General features: G+C 40.6%; 1 protein-coding gene and 1 non-coding gene across 3 annotated transcripts in view; both read left to right on the top strand.

Annotated features, from left to right (window-relative positions):
• EXOC4 (exocyst complex component 4) overlaps window positions 1-14254 on the top strand; it is a 746310-nt gene that overhangs the window by 500960 nt on the left and 231096 nt on the right. The gene's annotated exons all lie outside the window — the stretch shown is intronic.
• TRNAQ-CUG (transfer RNA glutamine (anticodon CUG)) lies at window positions 11957-12029 on the top strand. The gene has a single exon. It is a non-coding gene; the product is annotated as a tRNA-Gln (tRNA).

Genomic DNA, 14254 nt, shown 5'->3' with positions numbered 1-14254 from the left:
AAAATCTCCCCTTTGCATTTTATACATAGTTGCCTCTCTTGGCTCTCCTGATAGAGCAGGAGACTGGTTGAGAAATTAGATTTGAGGTCCTTGAGCATGGGAAACCAGTTTCTTCTCGTTATCTGGCCCACCCTTGGCTACTGAGTGGTTTTTTTTTTCTTTCTGTTTTCCAGTGTCTGTAATTGACTTTGACTTATTCTTGAGGGCCTCTAATGTGTGGGCTCTTTGTTGGAATAATGAGTCTGTAGAAATCCAACATCACGCACGTTCAGATGACGTCAGTAATTAGAGCAGTATTTTCATCTTTGCCATCCAGACAAGTCATGGACTGTGTGTCTTCCTCCCATTTTAAGTCAAAAAGCCACTGGCAGACTAGCACCTTGTCATCTGTGCTAATGGCACAGCTACTGCCTGGTCTCCTTAGCAAGCCTGGTAATAGAGCCTACCTCTTCTGCTTTGGAATTCTTCCTTAATTTTTAGTGATTGTAAAATCTCAAAATTAAATCAAGTTTTTCCGATTTTGAACTTCAGTTACTGGGCTACCCCATCTCTTCTCATCGCACCTGAGAGTCATTCAAGTTTCCATTCTTTTGGCCCAAGGGTTCCCTTCATTATTATATCAGTTTCCTTGGAAGCTGTCCAGGCAGTGGGTAATAAGCCTGAATGTGCCCCAGACCACTGCCACTGATCACTTGTTCTTCATCTGGAGCAGCATTCTCTGGCTCCATTGACTGAGCATCTCCCAGTTAATCACTCTGGTTTTCAAAGCACTCCCTGCGAGTGCTTTAATTGTTGAATCAAGAGACTGTGCAGTCAAAAGAATCAAGTTTTAAACAACCAAGTTCACATATAACTAGGGTTGAATTATAACTTGTACCCTCAATAAATAAGGAACAAAGACACTTAGAAAAGAGAGAACAATGGTTAATGGGCCCCATTTGTTTTGTTTCGTTTTGTTTTTTCATGCCAGCACCCCATAGTAAATCATGAAATGTGAGGGCTGGAACCAAACGATCTGTGAAGTCCATCTAGTGAGTAAACTGAGGCCCACGGGCAGCCAGGTTGGAATCTAGGTCTTTGCCTTCTCAGGCCATATTCGTTTCGTGGCTCCATGCTGTCTCCATATTAATTAACCTTTTCATCTGAGATTCTAGCCCATTGAAAGCATGAAATGCCAAATCTCTTACTACAGTTGAACCATGATGTTGAGACATTTATGACAAAGCTGCTCAAGTGGGGGCAGAGAGATAGAAAAGGATCTCTTGTCACCCATGTGGTTTCTTAGAAGTAAACTCTCATTACATTTGGGGGCACAGATTTCACCAACTATATCACAGTTTCTCCCTTTAACAATTGGCATCATGATATTAAAAACTTCTGTAAAAGCATTTCCAAGTTGATGTGCAGAGAGTCAGTGGAACACCTGTTAAAGGCACATCATCATGGTAAATAGAGCAGGAAATACGGAAGACACGATGGTGCCTTCTCTTAAATTCTCTTTCCTTAACTGTACAGTTGTAAGATAACTTCATTAAGATTCTTATGATTGTGTTTTAATTTATTGTAGGCATCTAGTCCTCTAGTCTTACAAGTTTCTGGTTAAATGCTATGTAACCTTCTCTACAGGCAGTTTATTTTTGTGAGTGTTGTGTGCCTTTAATATCTCAGTGAGGTCAGGTCAGATGAAAGAACAGTTTCACTTCCCCAAGGAGACATGATTTGGTTCCCAGATTGTGTTTTTCCTGGAGCAGCTACCAATCAGATTTATGGGGGAGAGGACCTGTGCAAATGAAGCCCGAGGGCCACTCCTCCTGAATAAGACTACCGGGAAAGGCTTCTGAGTTGACGGAAGGAGAACTAGATGGCTTTGCCTATTACAAGCATGGCATTGACATAACATTAGGCTAACAAGATTATTTTTAGTGATCTGTGTCTTTGGTTCTATTTGGAAGACACCTGACTTTATAGATGGGCTCCTTCTTTAGTTATGTGCCCAGGAAGCTAATTATTCAGTCGGAGGGTAATGAAAGACTCTGCCATCTGTCTGCCGATTTAATGGAGTGTCAGCACATCCCAAATAGGAAGTAATTGGATTGACAGACACAAAGCCAGTTATTAGACTGTTATTATCTGATTGGAAAAAGCAGGCGGAGAAGCATACAACTGTAGCAAAAACTAATCTGATGATGTCTGTTGTTCCCGGAATGCACAGTCTGCCACACAGAATTCATGGGCTCTGAAACCCCTGACCGGTTTAGGAACGTTTGGAGTTCCTTCTCTCGGAATCCATCTCTGTATTCTTATTACAAATCATTATAATGCAATCTAATAAAACACAGTTTGCATAAAGATGGGGCCCATTTATAAAACTGTCACTGCAGCCACTCTATTAATAGAGCCATTTTAAAGATTTATTGTGAGCATATGTTACTTTTTACAGGGGGCCAGATTGAGAGCTGCAGGATTTGAACAGGCAAGAATGTGCTACTGGTGATAATTCAAAAAATAATTTAAGCTATTCTACCCAAGTAATATCATTAGTCTCATACCTGTTTCTTATTTTTCAGGTGCGATCATTAAATGATAGTCTTAATGAGGCATCAAAGGAATGGGACAAGGTCTGAGGCTGTGTTGCATAAGCACTTTTTTTTTCCTTTCACTAATTCCAGTGTCACTGCTTGGCATCCCTGGAAGTCAGGGGGTACATTGGATGGGTTAAATGTGACCTGGGTTGAAGGCGATGGGGGAAAAGTTGTAAAGACAGACATTACTTCCATTTATTACTAATTGGTTCAGTGAAGATTGTAACCTCCTGGAGTTTCCAATCCTTGGAGTCCACAGAGAGAAGCTGACAGGGATCCACCAAGTTCACGTTTATTCACCAAGTATCTCTAGGGCCCCTGCCACATGTTAGGCACTTTTGTGGGTTCTAGGTGTACAGCTGTGAGCCAGCTTATGGCCTGGCCCTCATGGGCTTAAATGTGGAAAACAAGCTAGTAAATATGGCGCTAGGTTATAAGTTCTACAAAGAGGAAGAAGCAATGAAAGGAGATAATGATTGGAGAGATATTTTCATTGTCAGGGCCTCCTCAGACATCTTTGGAAGATGGATGGGATTGCATACATGTGTGCAGAGACCTGGTGGAAGGGATAGGAAGAGTTGCATGACTGGAGCAAGAGCAGCCCAGGCCAGGGCACTGGCACACCCAGAGACCCAGGGCACAATTGACGTATTTCTGTCAGCATCACCAGGTTCCTTTGCCTGAGAATGGTCCCCAGCATTTCGTATTTGCCAGTTGGGAAAGTCCAACAATGCATTTGAACGGCTGTTGGAAATTCCGAATGATACGCAGACCTAAGATATTGCTAGTAAGCTCCAGGTGAGCTCTGCAGACCTCCATTGTTGTAAAGTGGGGTGTGAAAATTTCCAATGGATTTCCTACTGAAAGAGACTTGGCTGTGACAGAACAATTATGATACAGACACTCTGTCATTTATTTGGCTGGCACATTTGCAAATAAGTGAACAAATGAATTGTTTGTTAGGAGTATCACTACCACATAATGAGTGCTACCATATTCCTGGCACTTGGCTTATAGACATCAGGTGAATAGAAGGCATTAGTGTAGGACCAACATCACTGCCAACCTTACAGTGACCCTCGAAGGGAAGTATTAGCCCTGTTTTGGAGATTACAGGCCTGGGGGTCAGCAAAATCCTATAGTTCAGTATCTGAGATCCTGGAGATTCCAACCCAGGACTTTCTAACCTGAGAGAGACCGTGTCTCCTCTTCCATATGCCACATTGTCCAGAAGATCACGTCGAGGAGCTCTTAAAATTTGAGTGGCCCATTGTGCTAGGAACCATGGGAAATAGAAAAACCATAATAAAAGCACAGGTTCGGGCAGCCCGGATGGCTTGGTGGTTTAGCGCTGCCTTCAGCCCAGGGCCTGATCCTGGAGACCTGGGATAGAGTTCCACATTGGGCTCCCTGCATGGGTCCTGCTTTTCCCTCTGCCTGTGTCTCTGCCTCTCTCTCTCTCCTCTCTCTCTCTCTCTCTGTGTCTCTCATGAATAAGTAAATAAAATCTTTAAAAAAAAGGCACAGGCTCTGTACTCAGAGAAATGAAAATTTGGTTGGCAAGAGATGATACCATGAGAAATAACAGAGGACAGTGAAAGAGAAGGTAGAAACACATAATTGTGTTCCATGGACTATGAAAGTGAGGAAAGGTAGCGAGGCTAAAGTGGGCTAGGGACAAGAGGCTGGAAGCCAAGCTTTTCAAAGACAGGTGGAATTTCAGTAGGCTGTATTATAGAGTTCTGATCATATATGGGTGTTAGAACCTACTCCTGTACCTAAGGTGAAAACTGAGTATCATTGGGACTACCTGTGAAAATCACTTAGCAAGTGGGAAGTGAGCCACCTTCTCTCATTGTGGGGAATACAGTGCATCTACATTTTCCCTCAAGGTTTCCTCCCTATGTGTATTTTAAAAGAAGTATTTGCCCTGTGAATAATAGGCATTATATTGCACTAAACACATATTTTAAAGTACCAGGTTACATAGTCCCACTCAGAATGACCAGATGCTGACACCACAAAGAGTAGCCAGGAGGTGAGTCTGATGGAGGGACTTGGATCTGCATCTCTCTCCCTGGCCTGCTTACCATGGGACACATTCTCATCAAGTAGAATGGCAGGCTGGATGCCTTGCTGTATTTATGTTGCCCTCTCTCTCTCAGCCCATGAATCACTGATTTCATATATACATATATAAAATATGGGCGTTCTGAAACTTCACCGAAATGAGGTATGTTCTGAAAAAGTGGAAAAAACGAACGGAATGGTCCAGAGCAGGAATAATTTTGCATTCTTATGATACAAGAAGCCAAATGAGCATCCTTCAGAGGTATGGAAAAGTAATGGGGCCAAATCATGGGAAAGGGAATTTTAGATTCATGTGATGAAATTAGAAGCCATTTTAGGTTTTTGAGAAATGGAATTATCACTCCAGAAGAGATGTTTGGTGTAGATGAATCTGGTGGTGAAATGACAGGTGGGAATGGAAAAGACCAGTCCAAAGACAGATTAATCTAGAAGAGGGTTTAGACCAGTCATAGAGATGGGATTGTTTGGAGATGATTCTATTGACTTTTCACCTCTCTTGATCTCATTAAAGTAATTTAAAGGGAATAATGCACATCCAAAGGAACGGATTGAGTATCAAGAAATGGATTGGCGAATTGGCTAGCTATAGCTTTTTGCAATGTGCTTTATCATCCATCCATGCGTCCTATATTCTTTCCGCCCTCTCTAAATTTACAAACACATTACCTCCCCAGGTAACAGTCCCAGTGCAGCACTGGGAAGATGGTGGTGGCATTAAATTAAGTAATGGATATGAAAGGGACTCATTCTGAAGACAAATTTGCCACATTATAATCATTGTTATTTTGTTTTTGTCCCTTTGGGGTTCTCTTAAAATCAAATTTAGATACATAGCTTGGACATTTGAACATAAATATATCCTTCCATGACCCAGTTTCCAGTGATTACCATTCCTTCTGCATTTTCATGACAGCCCCTCCTCCTAGGAAATTGACCCAAGAGGAGGGGACTCTTCCTGCTGCCTCACAAGACCTGAAAGAATCCCTTTAATTATCTTTTTGATGCCATGAACAAAAAAGTCACCACTCCAAGAATAAAAGTTGTGTTGATCTGTTTTAATAACATCCCTTTTATTTTCCTCATAAGACAGTATTAAGTAGTAATCATAGTATGAAATAACATTCCTGCCCTGAATTTTTCAATCCGCTGATGGTACAGGTTTCTATCTTTTGTTTCCAAAGTTCTGACAGACCTGGAACAATACTCAAAACAAGTTTGTTCATGAAAACATTTCACCAACATCCTCTGATCCTTGCTTTCCAGATTTAAGGTGACCCAAATAACTGAACAATATTGACATCTGATTAAACTTTCCCAGAGTAAAGACCTCACAGGCAGGTGTCTTCTGTTCCCTGATAACAGCACTATCAAGTGGCAAGCATGAGTAGTCAGAGAGCAAGATACACAAATTCAAAGAGCATCATAGGCTTTTGTTCCTTTCCAGTAGTGAAACTTACATAAATTACCTTGGGAAATAGCATGGCTTGGCCTTATGGTCAAAGTTGATCAAGCCCATCTTTCTTCAGATGAAAACAAGAATTGCTGTCTGACAATTGGCCAACAGCCACGACCTGCGTGGCAGATATGCACCAGATACCGTCACACAGTGAGGGAAGAGGAGGAGGACTTGGCATGTGGGGCCAGAGTGACTTTTCATGCATTATCACTTTCTTAACCATGCTGTTTACTCCTGTGCTTGTTTCCAAAGGGAGCACTGAGATGAGAAGCATGGACTGTATTTGGCAGTAATTTTCTTCTTGTTAGCTGTGAGCGAGGCATTATTTACTAGCGCCTCCTCATGCTGATGTTCTCTTGTTGCTTGAGTGTGTTATATTCGTTCTTTATGAATAATCAGCAGGCCTACTTCACTCCCCCTACACCAGCGTATACCCAGCCAATAAGAGGCACGATTTGTCTTAGCAGCAATATTCATTGTAATTTCTCCATACTTCCTAAAGGTAGAGACTTGGAATTTGCATTGCTTAGAACTTGCACAAGTGAAGTTAGCTCGAATTGTCATGGATAGAGAAGATGAAAGTATAAAATGACCATAAACACTGGCCAGCAGGAAGTGGATATATATTTTTCTCACATGTGCTCAGTGAAACATAGCCCTCAGGTAGCTGGTTTACATTATGACCAATTTCAAAGCTGCCTCAATTTCCCACTTTATGCAAGGAGACTTACATTGCACTTCCACCGGTGTACCATGCTAGGAATGGGGTGGCGGGGATACACTGACACAGCTGACCAGTATCCTGCCCTCAAAGAATTGAAGTCATGTCGCCGGATAAGGTTTGTAAACAAATTACCAAACAGTCTATACCATTAGTGCTGTCAGCCTGTCTAGAGTTTAATTCTTTTCTTTTAGGATCTGTCACTTGCATACTCTTTTCTCAGTAAAAATTATATTTGATACCATGATCCAGCACATTCTGCATGTATATATTTTTTAAAAATCAAATAGATACATACATACACACAGGCATATATATACATACATATATACACACAGACACACACACACATACGTATACATACATATAACAATTACACAAATCAATCTTTGCCACTAATATATGCAATACATCTAATAGTTCTATCCTATTCGGTCCCTGTCTACCTCCCTGTCTCTCGATGCTGATTGCAATTTTCTAATGTTATTTCATGACCACTAACTAAGAGAGTGTGGATTGTAGTTTGGATCCAGCATTACTTTAGCCCAAGTACCCTTTAAGAGCAAGCAGTATGTTTTGTCTATTTTTTAGTCTTATCATCTAGTGGTGCCTGACATACAGTTAGCACACTAAAGGTTTGTTGGGTGAGTGAATGAATGGATACCCAGATGTACTCAACTAATTTTTGGTCCAACCTGATGATTAGCACAGATATGTTCCCTACAACCCTAACAGACAGAAATTAGAAAAAAAAAAATCACTGCCCCATCCTGTCGCCTCCACTGAAGTGACTAGAAGCAGGGTAATAAATTATATATTGAGAAATGATCCATGTAGCCCAAGGGTGGGAAAAATATCTACCACCCTTAATGTCTCATACATTTTACTTTGCTAATGGTCTCCTTTAATTCAACCCACAATTCAGGGTTTTTTTTTCCTGAATCCATGACTTCAGGAATGAAATCTACCTTCAACTATTTATAGTTTAAATTAATGCAAATAAGACTTTCTGGTTTGCAGTGCTGATACTCATTAATAAATATTTCACTGGGTATTAGAGAGATTCAGATGAAGTAAATGAGGCTTTTTTTCAATATAAACAAAAGCCCTTATGTTTTCACAACTGTGCAGGCCTAGCTTTTACGTCTGGCTTTCATGAAGACAAACAAATTTAGATGGGCGCATCTATAGGAAAATGGGGCCTCTGGGAACAGGAGTCAGCAGGGTTTTGCTGTGAAATAATCCTCTAGTTAAACCCAGTGTAATCTCATTAGCAGGGTAATTGTGCTGTTAGAAGAAATGGCCAACCAGGTTAAAGGGAAACCCACATAGTCTAATTATTCTTTCACTTTTGTCATTGAAGAATAGAATGTCAAACTAGAGGCAAAAGATGTGGATTTTGTGCTTGGCCCAATGTTCTGCTTGAGTCTTAGAAAATTCCAGATCCCTCCCAGCTGCCTAGGCCTGTGTATGACATTGGTGTCATGTCGTAACACACCCTGTGATCCTTCTTGTAGAAGCAGATGCACCGGTAAGGAGGGGATGTCATGTTACTCCTTTTCATGCATGCATTTTTGCCTCCTCATTTTTCCAACACGCTTGTATGCATTGGACTTTCCCGATGTTTTTTAACCAAGATATCTAAAACTTAGTTATGAAAAATAGGCCTTTCCATCTTTGGAAATGAGCACTTTGGGAAATTTTCTGTGATCATTGTATCTGTGACCATTTATTTTGCTTTCTTCTGAATTTCTTTCTTTTTTCTTTTTTTTTTTTAGATTTTATTTATTTATTCATGAGAGACACAGAAAGAGGCAGAGACATAGGCAGAGAGAGAAGTAGGCTCCTCAAGGGGACCCCAGTGTTGGACTCAATCCTGGGACCCTGGGATCACAACCTGAGCCAAAGGCAAATGCTCAACCGCTGAGCCACCCAGGTGTCACCCCCACACACACACACTTTTTTAAGGATTTTATCAACAAATACCTCCTGTACAAGAGGTGTGATCAAACAAAATATGCATATGAGGAAAATGATATAAAAACATTTAAAGATATTAGTAAGTATGAAGGTACATAGTAACAACCTGAATATATAGTTGCTAAATACAAAACTAACTCTTCTGCCTGTGGCTATCATGCCTGTGGCCATAACTTTTCATTGTTGACCTCATAAAAATGGACAATTTTATGTATACTACCATATTGAAAATAAACTGTCAGAAAAAACTAGCCATCAGTCTGATGAGCTAGACATCTTTTCATAGGTTTTACGAGACCAAATAGTTTTTTGAAATAATGTTTTTCCCTTAAGATGTACTTCCGATGTGTGCTGTGATGAAGCATATATTCCTTACCTTTTTTTTACCCATTGTTTTGAAAATAGGAAACACTTCTCAGGTGAAATCAGGATTGCATTGGATTTTTCTTTTTTTATGTTTGAAGTACTTCCATAGGCTTTTCCTATCTTGTGCATTTTCAGCTATAATTAGTAGCAATAGTCAGCAAGAGTGTAAACTCACTGAGCAGAGTAACTGGATTGCAGACACTGACTGGTGGACAGTTGTTTGGTCTTCTATGTGTTTTAGGTATTTCTCGTCAACAGAATCCAGAGGAATATCAGTTATGTTGTAATCAAAATTCTTCGATAAGGTCTAGTTTTTCTTTGGAATTGTGTATTCATCATTTTAATGCCTGTGTGATTGATAGATATTTCCCTACAGGTAATCAGCTAGACAGGAGACTATTTTTTTCTGTATTATTCCATGTACAAATGTAATTATCTATATACTTTTCTGCTGCTCGGATTTGTTAGCAGAATTTTTTTTTAAAGATTTTATTTATTTATTCATGAGAGACATGGAGAGAGAGAGGCAGAGACACAGGCAGAGGGAGAAGCAGACTCCATGCAGGGAACCTGACGTGGGACGTGATCCCGGGTCTCCAAGATCAGGCCCTGGGCTGAAGGCGGCGCTAAACCGCTGAGCCACCCAGGCTGCCCTGTTAGCAGAATTCTTAATGCTGATTTAGCCTTGCAGAGGATATAAAAACTTGAATGAAACAGAGTGGTAGGAATTATAGTCTTTAAATCCTATCTTGTAAGTGGACCTATTTATGAAATTAACTATAAAGAAGGACATGAGTCTGAGGCCCTAGAAAGGAAAGTAGGACCATAATAGAATGGCAGCTGAGATGGCTTAAAAGCAATCAGTGTTAACAACCCATTGTGTGATGTTGAAACCCCCTCATGAGTGTGATAGGACAATAGATGGCCAAGAGGAGACTCCAGAAAGCAGAAGACCTCTTCCGAATAGGAAAGAGCTCTGTAGGAGGTAAATTTGAGGAAGACTTTGAGCCATTATGGATAATAATTTCTATACTGTTGCAAGATCATTATAGATGCCGGTCTGGGAAAGTGTGGATGCAGAGAAAGGAACCAATGAGAAGACCATATTTGAAATAATCAAATACATGAACAAAGCAGATAAAAGTAGAAAAGCTTAGGGAACAAGAGGTGTCTATAACTCACAGATATCCAAATCGTTGACTAGGGGGTCATTCTCTATTTTCCAGGTACATTTTCTTAGAGCACTTTGCATTCAGGGTGGCAGTTAATCAAGTGATAATAAACTCAAGAGTGGGATAAGAAATCATCATAAGCTAAGTTCAGGAACAAGCTTAGCTGCCAAATAGGCTCATTAGAGATAATTCAAACTGAGTTTTCCAAAGCATTCATTTATTAAATGTAATGAAATCATCCTTTTCAGAAACAGTGAAGGAGAGAACCAAGTGGCCAGCCTGTCTCTCCTAGCAAACTTAGAGTGTAATTGTATCCCAGCAGGCTCACATTTTGTGTTTTTGACACATGAAATTTCAGTCTCTGACTTTGGTCATTTATGTCCAAGCAGTATGCACTAAATTAGGCCAGATACACTAAATTCCATGTTACCAGGAATGTGAGCAGGTGTTGATTTGCCAACCGTTTACCTTAAAATGCCTTTAAAAATGACAGTTTAACATAATGTGTACATCATTTATCTTCACGATCTTTTTTTTTTTCTTTCACTTTGTCCCTATTCTTTTGGGGTTTTTTTTTTCACCTTTTTTTAGCCAGCCATATTTATTCCCCAACACATAACCTTATAATAATCTATGCACTGTAATCCTTTTAAGAAGCACTGGCCTTTAGGGACACCTGGGTGGCTCAGTTGGTTAAGGATCCGACTCTTGATTTCAGCTAAGGTCTTGATGTCAGAGTCGTGGAATCCAGCCCTGCTTTGGATTCCAGGCTCAGCGTAGACTCTTGCTTGAGAATGAAGATGTGGTTTATGTATACAATGGAATATTCCTCAGCCATTAGAAATGACAAATACCCACCATTTGCTTCACCATGGATGGAACTAGAGGGTATTATGCTGAGTGAAGTAAGTCAATCAGAGAAGGACAAACAGTGTATGTTCTCATTCATTTGGGGAATATAAAAAATAGTGAAAGGGAATAAAGGGGAAAGGAGAAAAAAAATGAGTGGGAAATATCAGAAAGGGAGACAGAACATAAAGACTCCTAACTCTGGGAAATGAACTAGGGGTGGTGGAGGGGGGAGGACGGCAGGGGGTGGGGGTGAATGGTGACGGGCACTGAGGGGGACACTTGACGGGATGAGCACTGGGTGTTATTCTGTATGTTGGTAAATTGAACACCAATAAAAAATAAATTTATTTAAAAAAAAGAGAGAGAATGTCTCTTCCTTGCCCTCTGCCCCTCCCCCTACTTGCTCGTGCTCTTGCGTGCTCTCTCTCTCTCTCTCAAAATAAATAAAATCTTAGCAGGGGGGGGGAAGCCTCACTAGCCTTTCAAGACAAGCCTAAGTAAGTAGTAAAAGAAACGTAATATTACCATTTCTTAAAACATTAACTGTGTCCACGGTACTTGACAGAGTTAAGTGGTTCACGTATGATTCAAAGATGTCCTAAAGCACATTTGTACTCTGAAGGAGCTTAATTCTAATAGAGAGAAAATAAATAGGGAGAAAGGCACTAGCGGTATGTAATAAAATAAACTATTTCAAATTAGTAAAGTAGCTGAAAGAGATCAGAGGCAGGGGAGGACCTGGTTGGTTCAGTTGGTAGAGCATGTGACTCTGAATCTCAGGATTGTGAGTTCAAGCCCCACACTGGGCGTAGAGGTTACTTTACAAAAATAATAAATAAAGAGATTCAGGAAAACTTTATGAGTGAGCAAGCTTTGAATTGGCCCTTGAAGGAAGGCTGTAGTGAAAATGGGAGCTTCTCAAGCCTCTACTCTAGCTTATATACCACAGTTTGGAAAATGGATACCCTAGAAGTAGACCATATAGACATGATGAGAAAAGGCATGGGATTTTTTTTTTTAATGCAAGGAGTACACAGAAAGCCAAATTTGCTGGTGAGTAGCAGTGAGAATATACTAGACTTATCTCTTGATACCTGCTGGCTACCAAATGCTGACTACAATAAAAAAGACACATTCCCTATCCTCAAGATGTCTAGAAACTAGCAGGGAATACAGACACGTCAACAGGAATATTCTGTGGACTCCACAGTATTATGGGCGCAAAGTGCAAAGAGCATTCCACCTAGACTCACAGGACAAGGCCTCCTGGAAGAAGTTGTATGTAAGCTAGTGGCTGAAGGACCAGGGACTGCTGGGGAAAGGGTCTGGAGGGGAGTATCCTAGCAGGTGCACTGGCAGGTGCAAAGACCTGGAGGCAAGAGCACATAGGATGCCCTGAGGAAGCTGCAATTACTTAATCTGTGCCTTGGTGAGACTAATATAACAACTATACATTAGAGAAATTGGAGGAGGAAGAGACTAAAGTTGTTATATGGTTTTGTTTGGTTGGTTTTTTTTTTTTTTTTGAATGGTGGAAATATGAACTTTTTATTTTCTTGTTTTTGCTTATTCTCTTTTTTCCCCATAATTATCTGCAATGCTCATATACTACTGTTGTTCTCACAAAAGATTAAGAAAATCAATTCCAGTAATTTTTTTTTTTAAGCTCAGGCTTTAGAATTCAGGAGACCTGGTCCAAATTTTGTTATGCCAATTCTTTCCTCAGTAATGCCTTGGGTCTGAATTAGTTGACCATTTTGAGCTTCACTTTCCCCATTTGTAAAATAAGGGTAAAAAACCCTACTATATGGGTGTAACATAAAAATTAGGAGAAACAGCAACTGGGAAATTGTTTTAGGAAGGCCTGGAAAAGATATCACCTTACATTAAGTTCTGTCCATCCATCTACATCATCTGATTTTTGTTTTAAGATTTTATGTATTTATTCATGAGAGACACACAGAGAGAGGCAGAGACATAGGCAGAGATAGAAGCAGGCTCCTCACAGGGAGCCCAATACAGGACTCAACCCCAGGACCCCAGGATCATACCCTGAGCCAAAGGCAGATGCCCAACCACTGAGCCACTCAGGCACCCCTACGTCATCTGATTTAATAAAAGCCTGGATTATGGTGCTGGATGTTAACAAATGGAAACGGGAATGTCCGTCCAGGCACTGGCACGAAACAAGTTGAAGTGGCGCCATTCCTATCATAGCTGTCAGTGATAGTCCCTGGGGCATGATTCTCTCACCATGGATGCTCCAGAACCTGGAACAGTACATGGCATAAGGTAGGCACTCCACAAGTACTTGCTTAAATGAATGAAGAAACGAACCCATGAATAAATGCATGCACTAAGAGGACGCATAAAGAGAATGCCTCTAAGTCTGGAAGCTACTTTCATGAGCAGCAAGGCTGAAGATAAGAGAGGAAGAAGTGAAAAATGATTGTGCTTGAGCCCTGGTAACTGGAACAAGGATGGTACAAAAATAGAGAACGTAGAGGGAGAGAAATGAAGTAATAATAGTGGGAGGGCAGCTATGAAGACTTCCATTTTTGAGATAATTTGAATTGTCAAAAGGACATCCAGTTGAAATAGCTAACAGATTACAAATACAGATCAGGGTCTTAGGAGAAGAAGTCAGAGCTGGAAATAAAACTTACTGTATCCCGAGAGAAATAATGCAGTCTCCGGTATGTATATCCAGATATTTGTATTTAGCAATGTGAAAGTTCTCTCATTCCATGCAAGCTTCCACTGTGTCAGCAAACTCTAGGGCTTTTCACATGGACTAATGTTGATTGTCCTCCCCCTACCAGCCCCCTTCCGAGTCCTACCCCTAAGGGTGAACATTTGGGAGGCAGCAGTGTTAGAAGAGTCCACTGTCTAGAGTGGTGGTGAAGTCTAGCCAAACCACCCAAGTTCAAATCTTTGCTCCATTGCTTAGTAGCTGTAAGTACCTTGGGAAGGTACTTAATCTTTCTATGCCTTCATTTCTTCTTCCAAATAGCATTTATAAAAGTATTCTTTG

This window comes from Nyctereutes procyonoides, unplaced genomic scaffold (assembly GCF_905146905.1).
Source record: "Nyctereutes procyonoides isolate TBG_1078 unplaced genomic scaffold, NYPRO_anot_genome, whole genome shotgun sequence".
In the NCBI taxonomy this organism is placed as follows: domain Eukaryota; kingdom Metazoa; phylum Chordata; class Mammalia; order Carnivora; family Canidae; genus Nyctereutes; species Nyctereutes procyonoides.
This window is presented reverse-complemented; position numbering and strand designations above follow the sequence as displayed.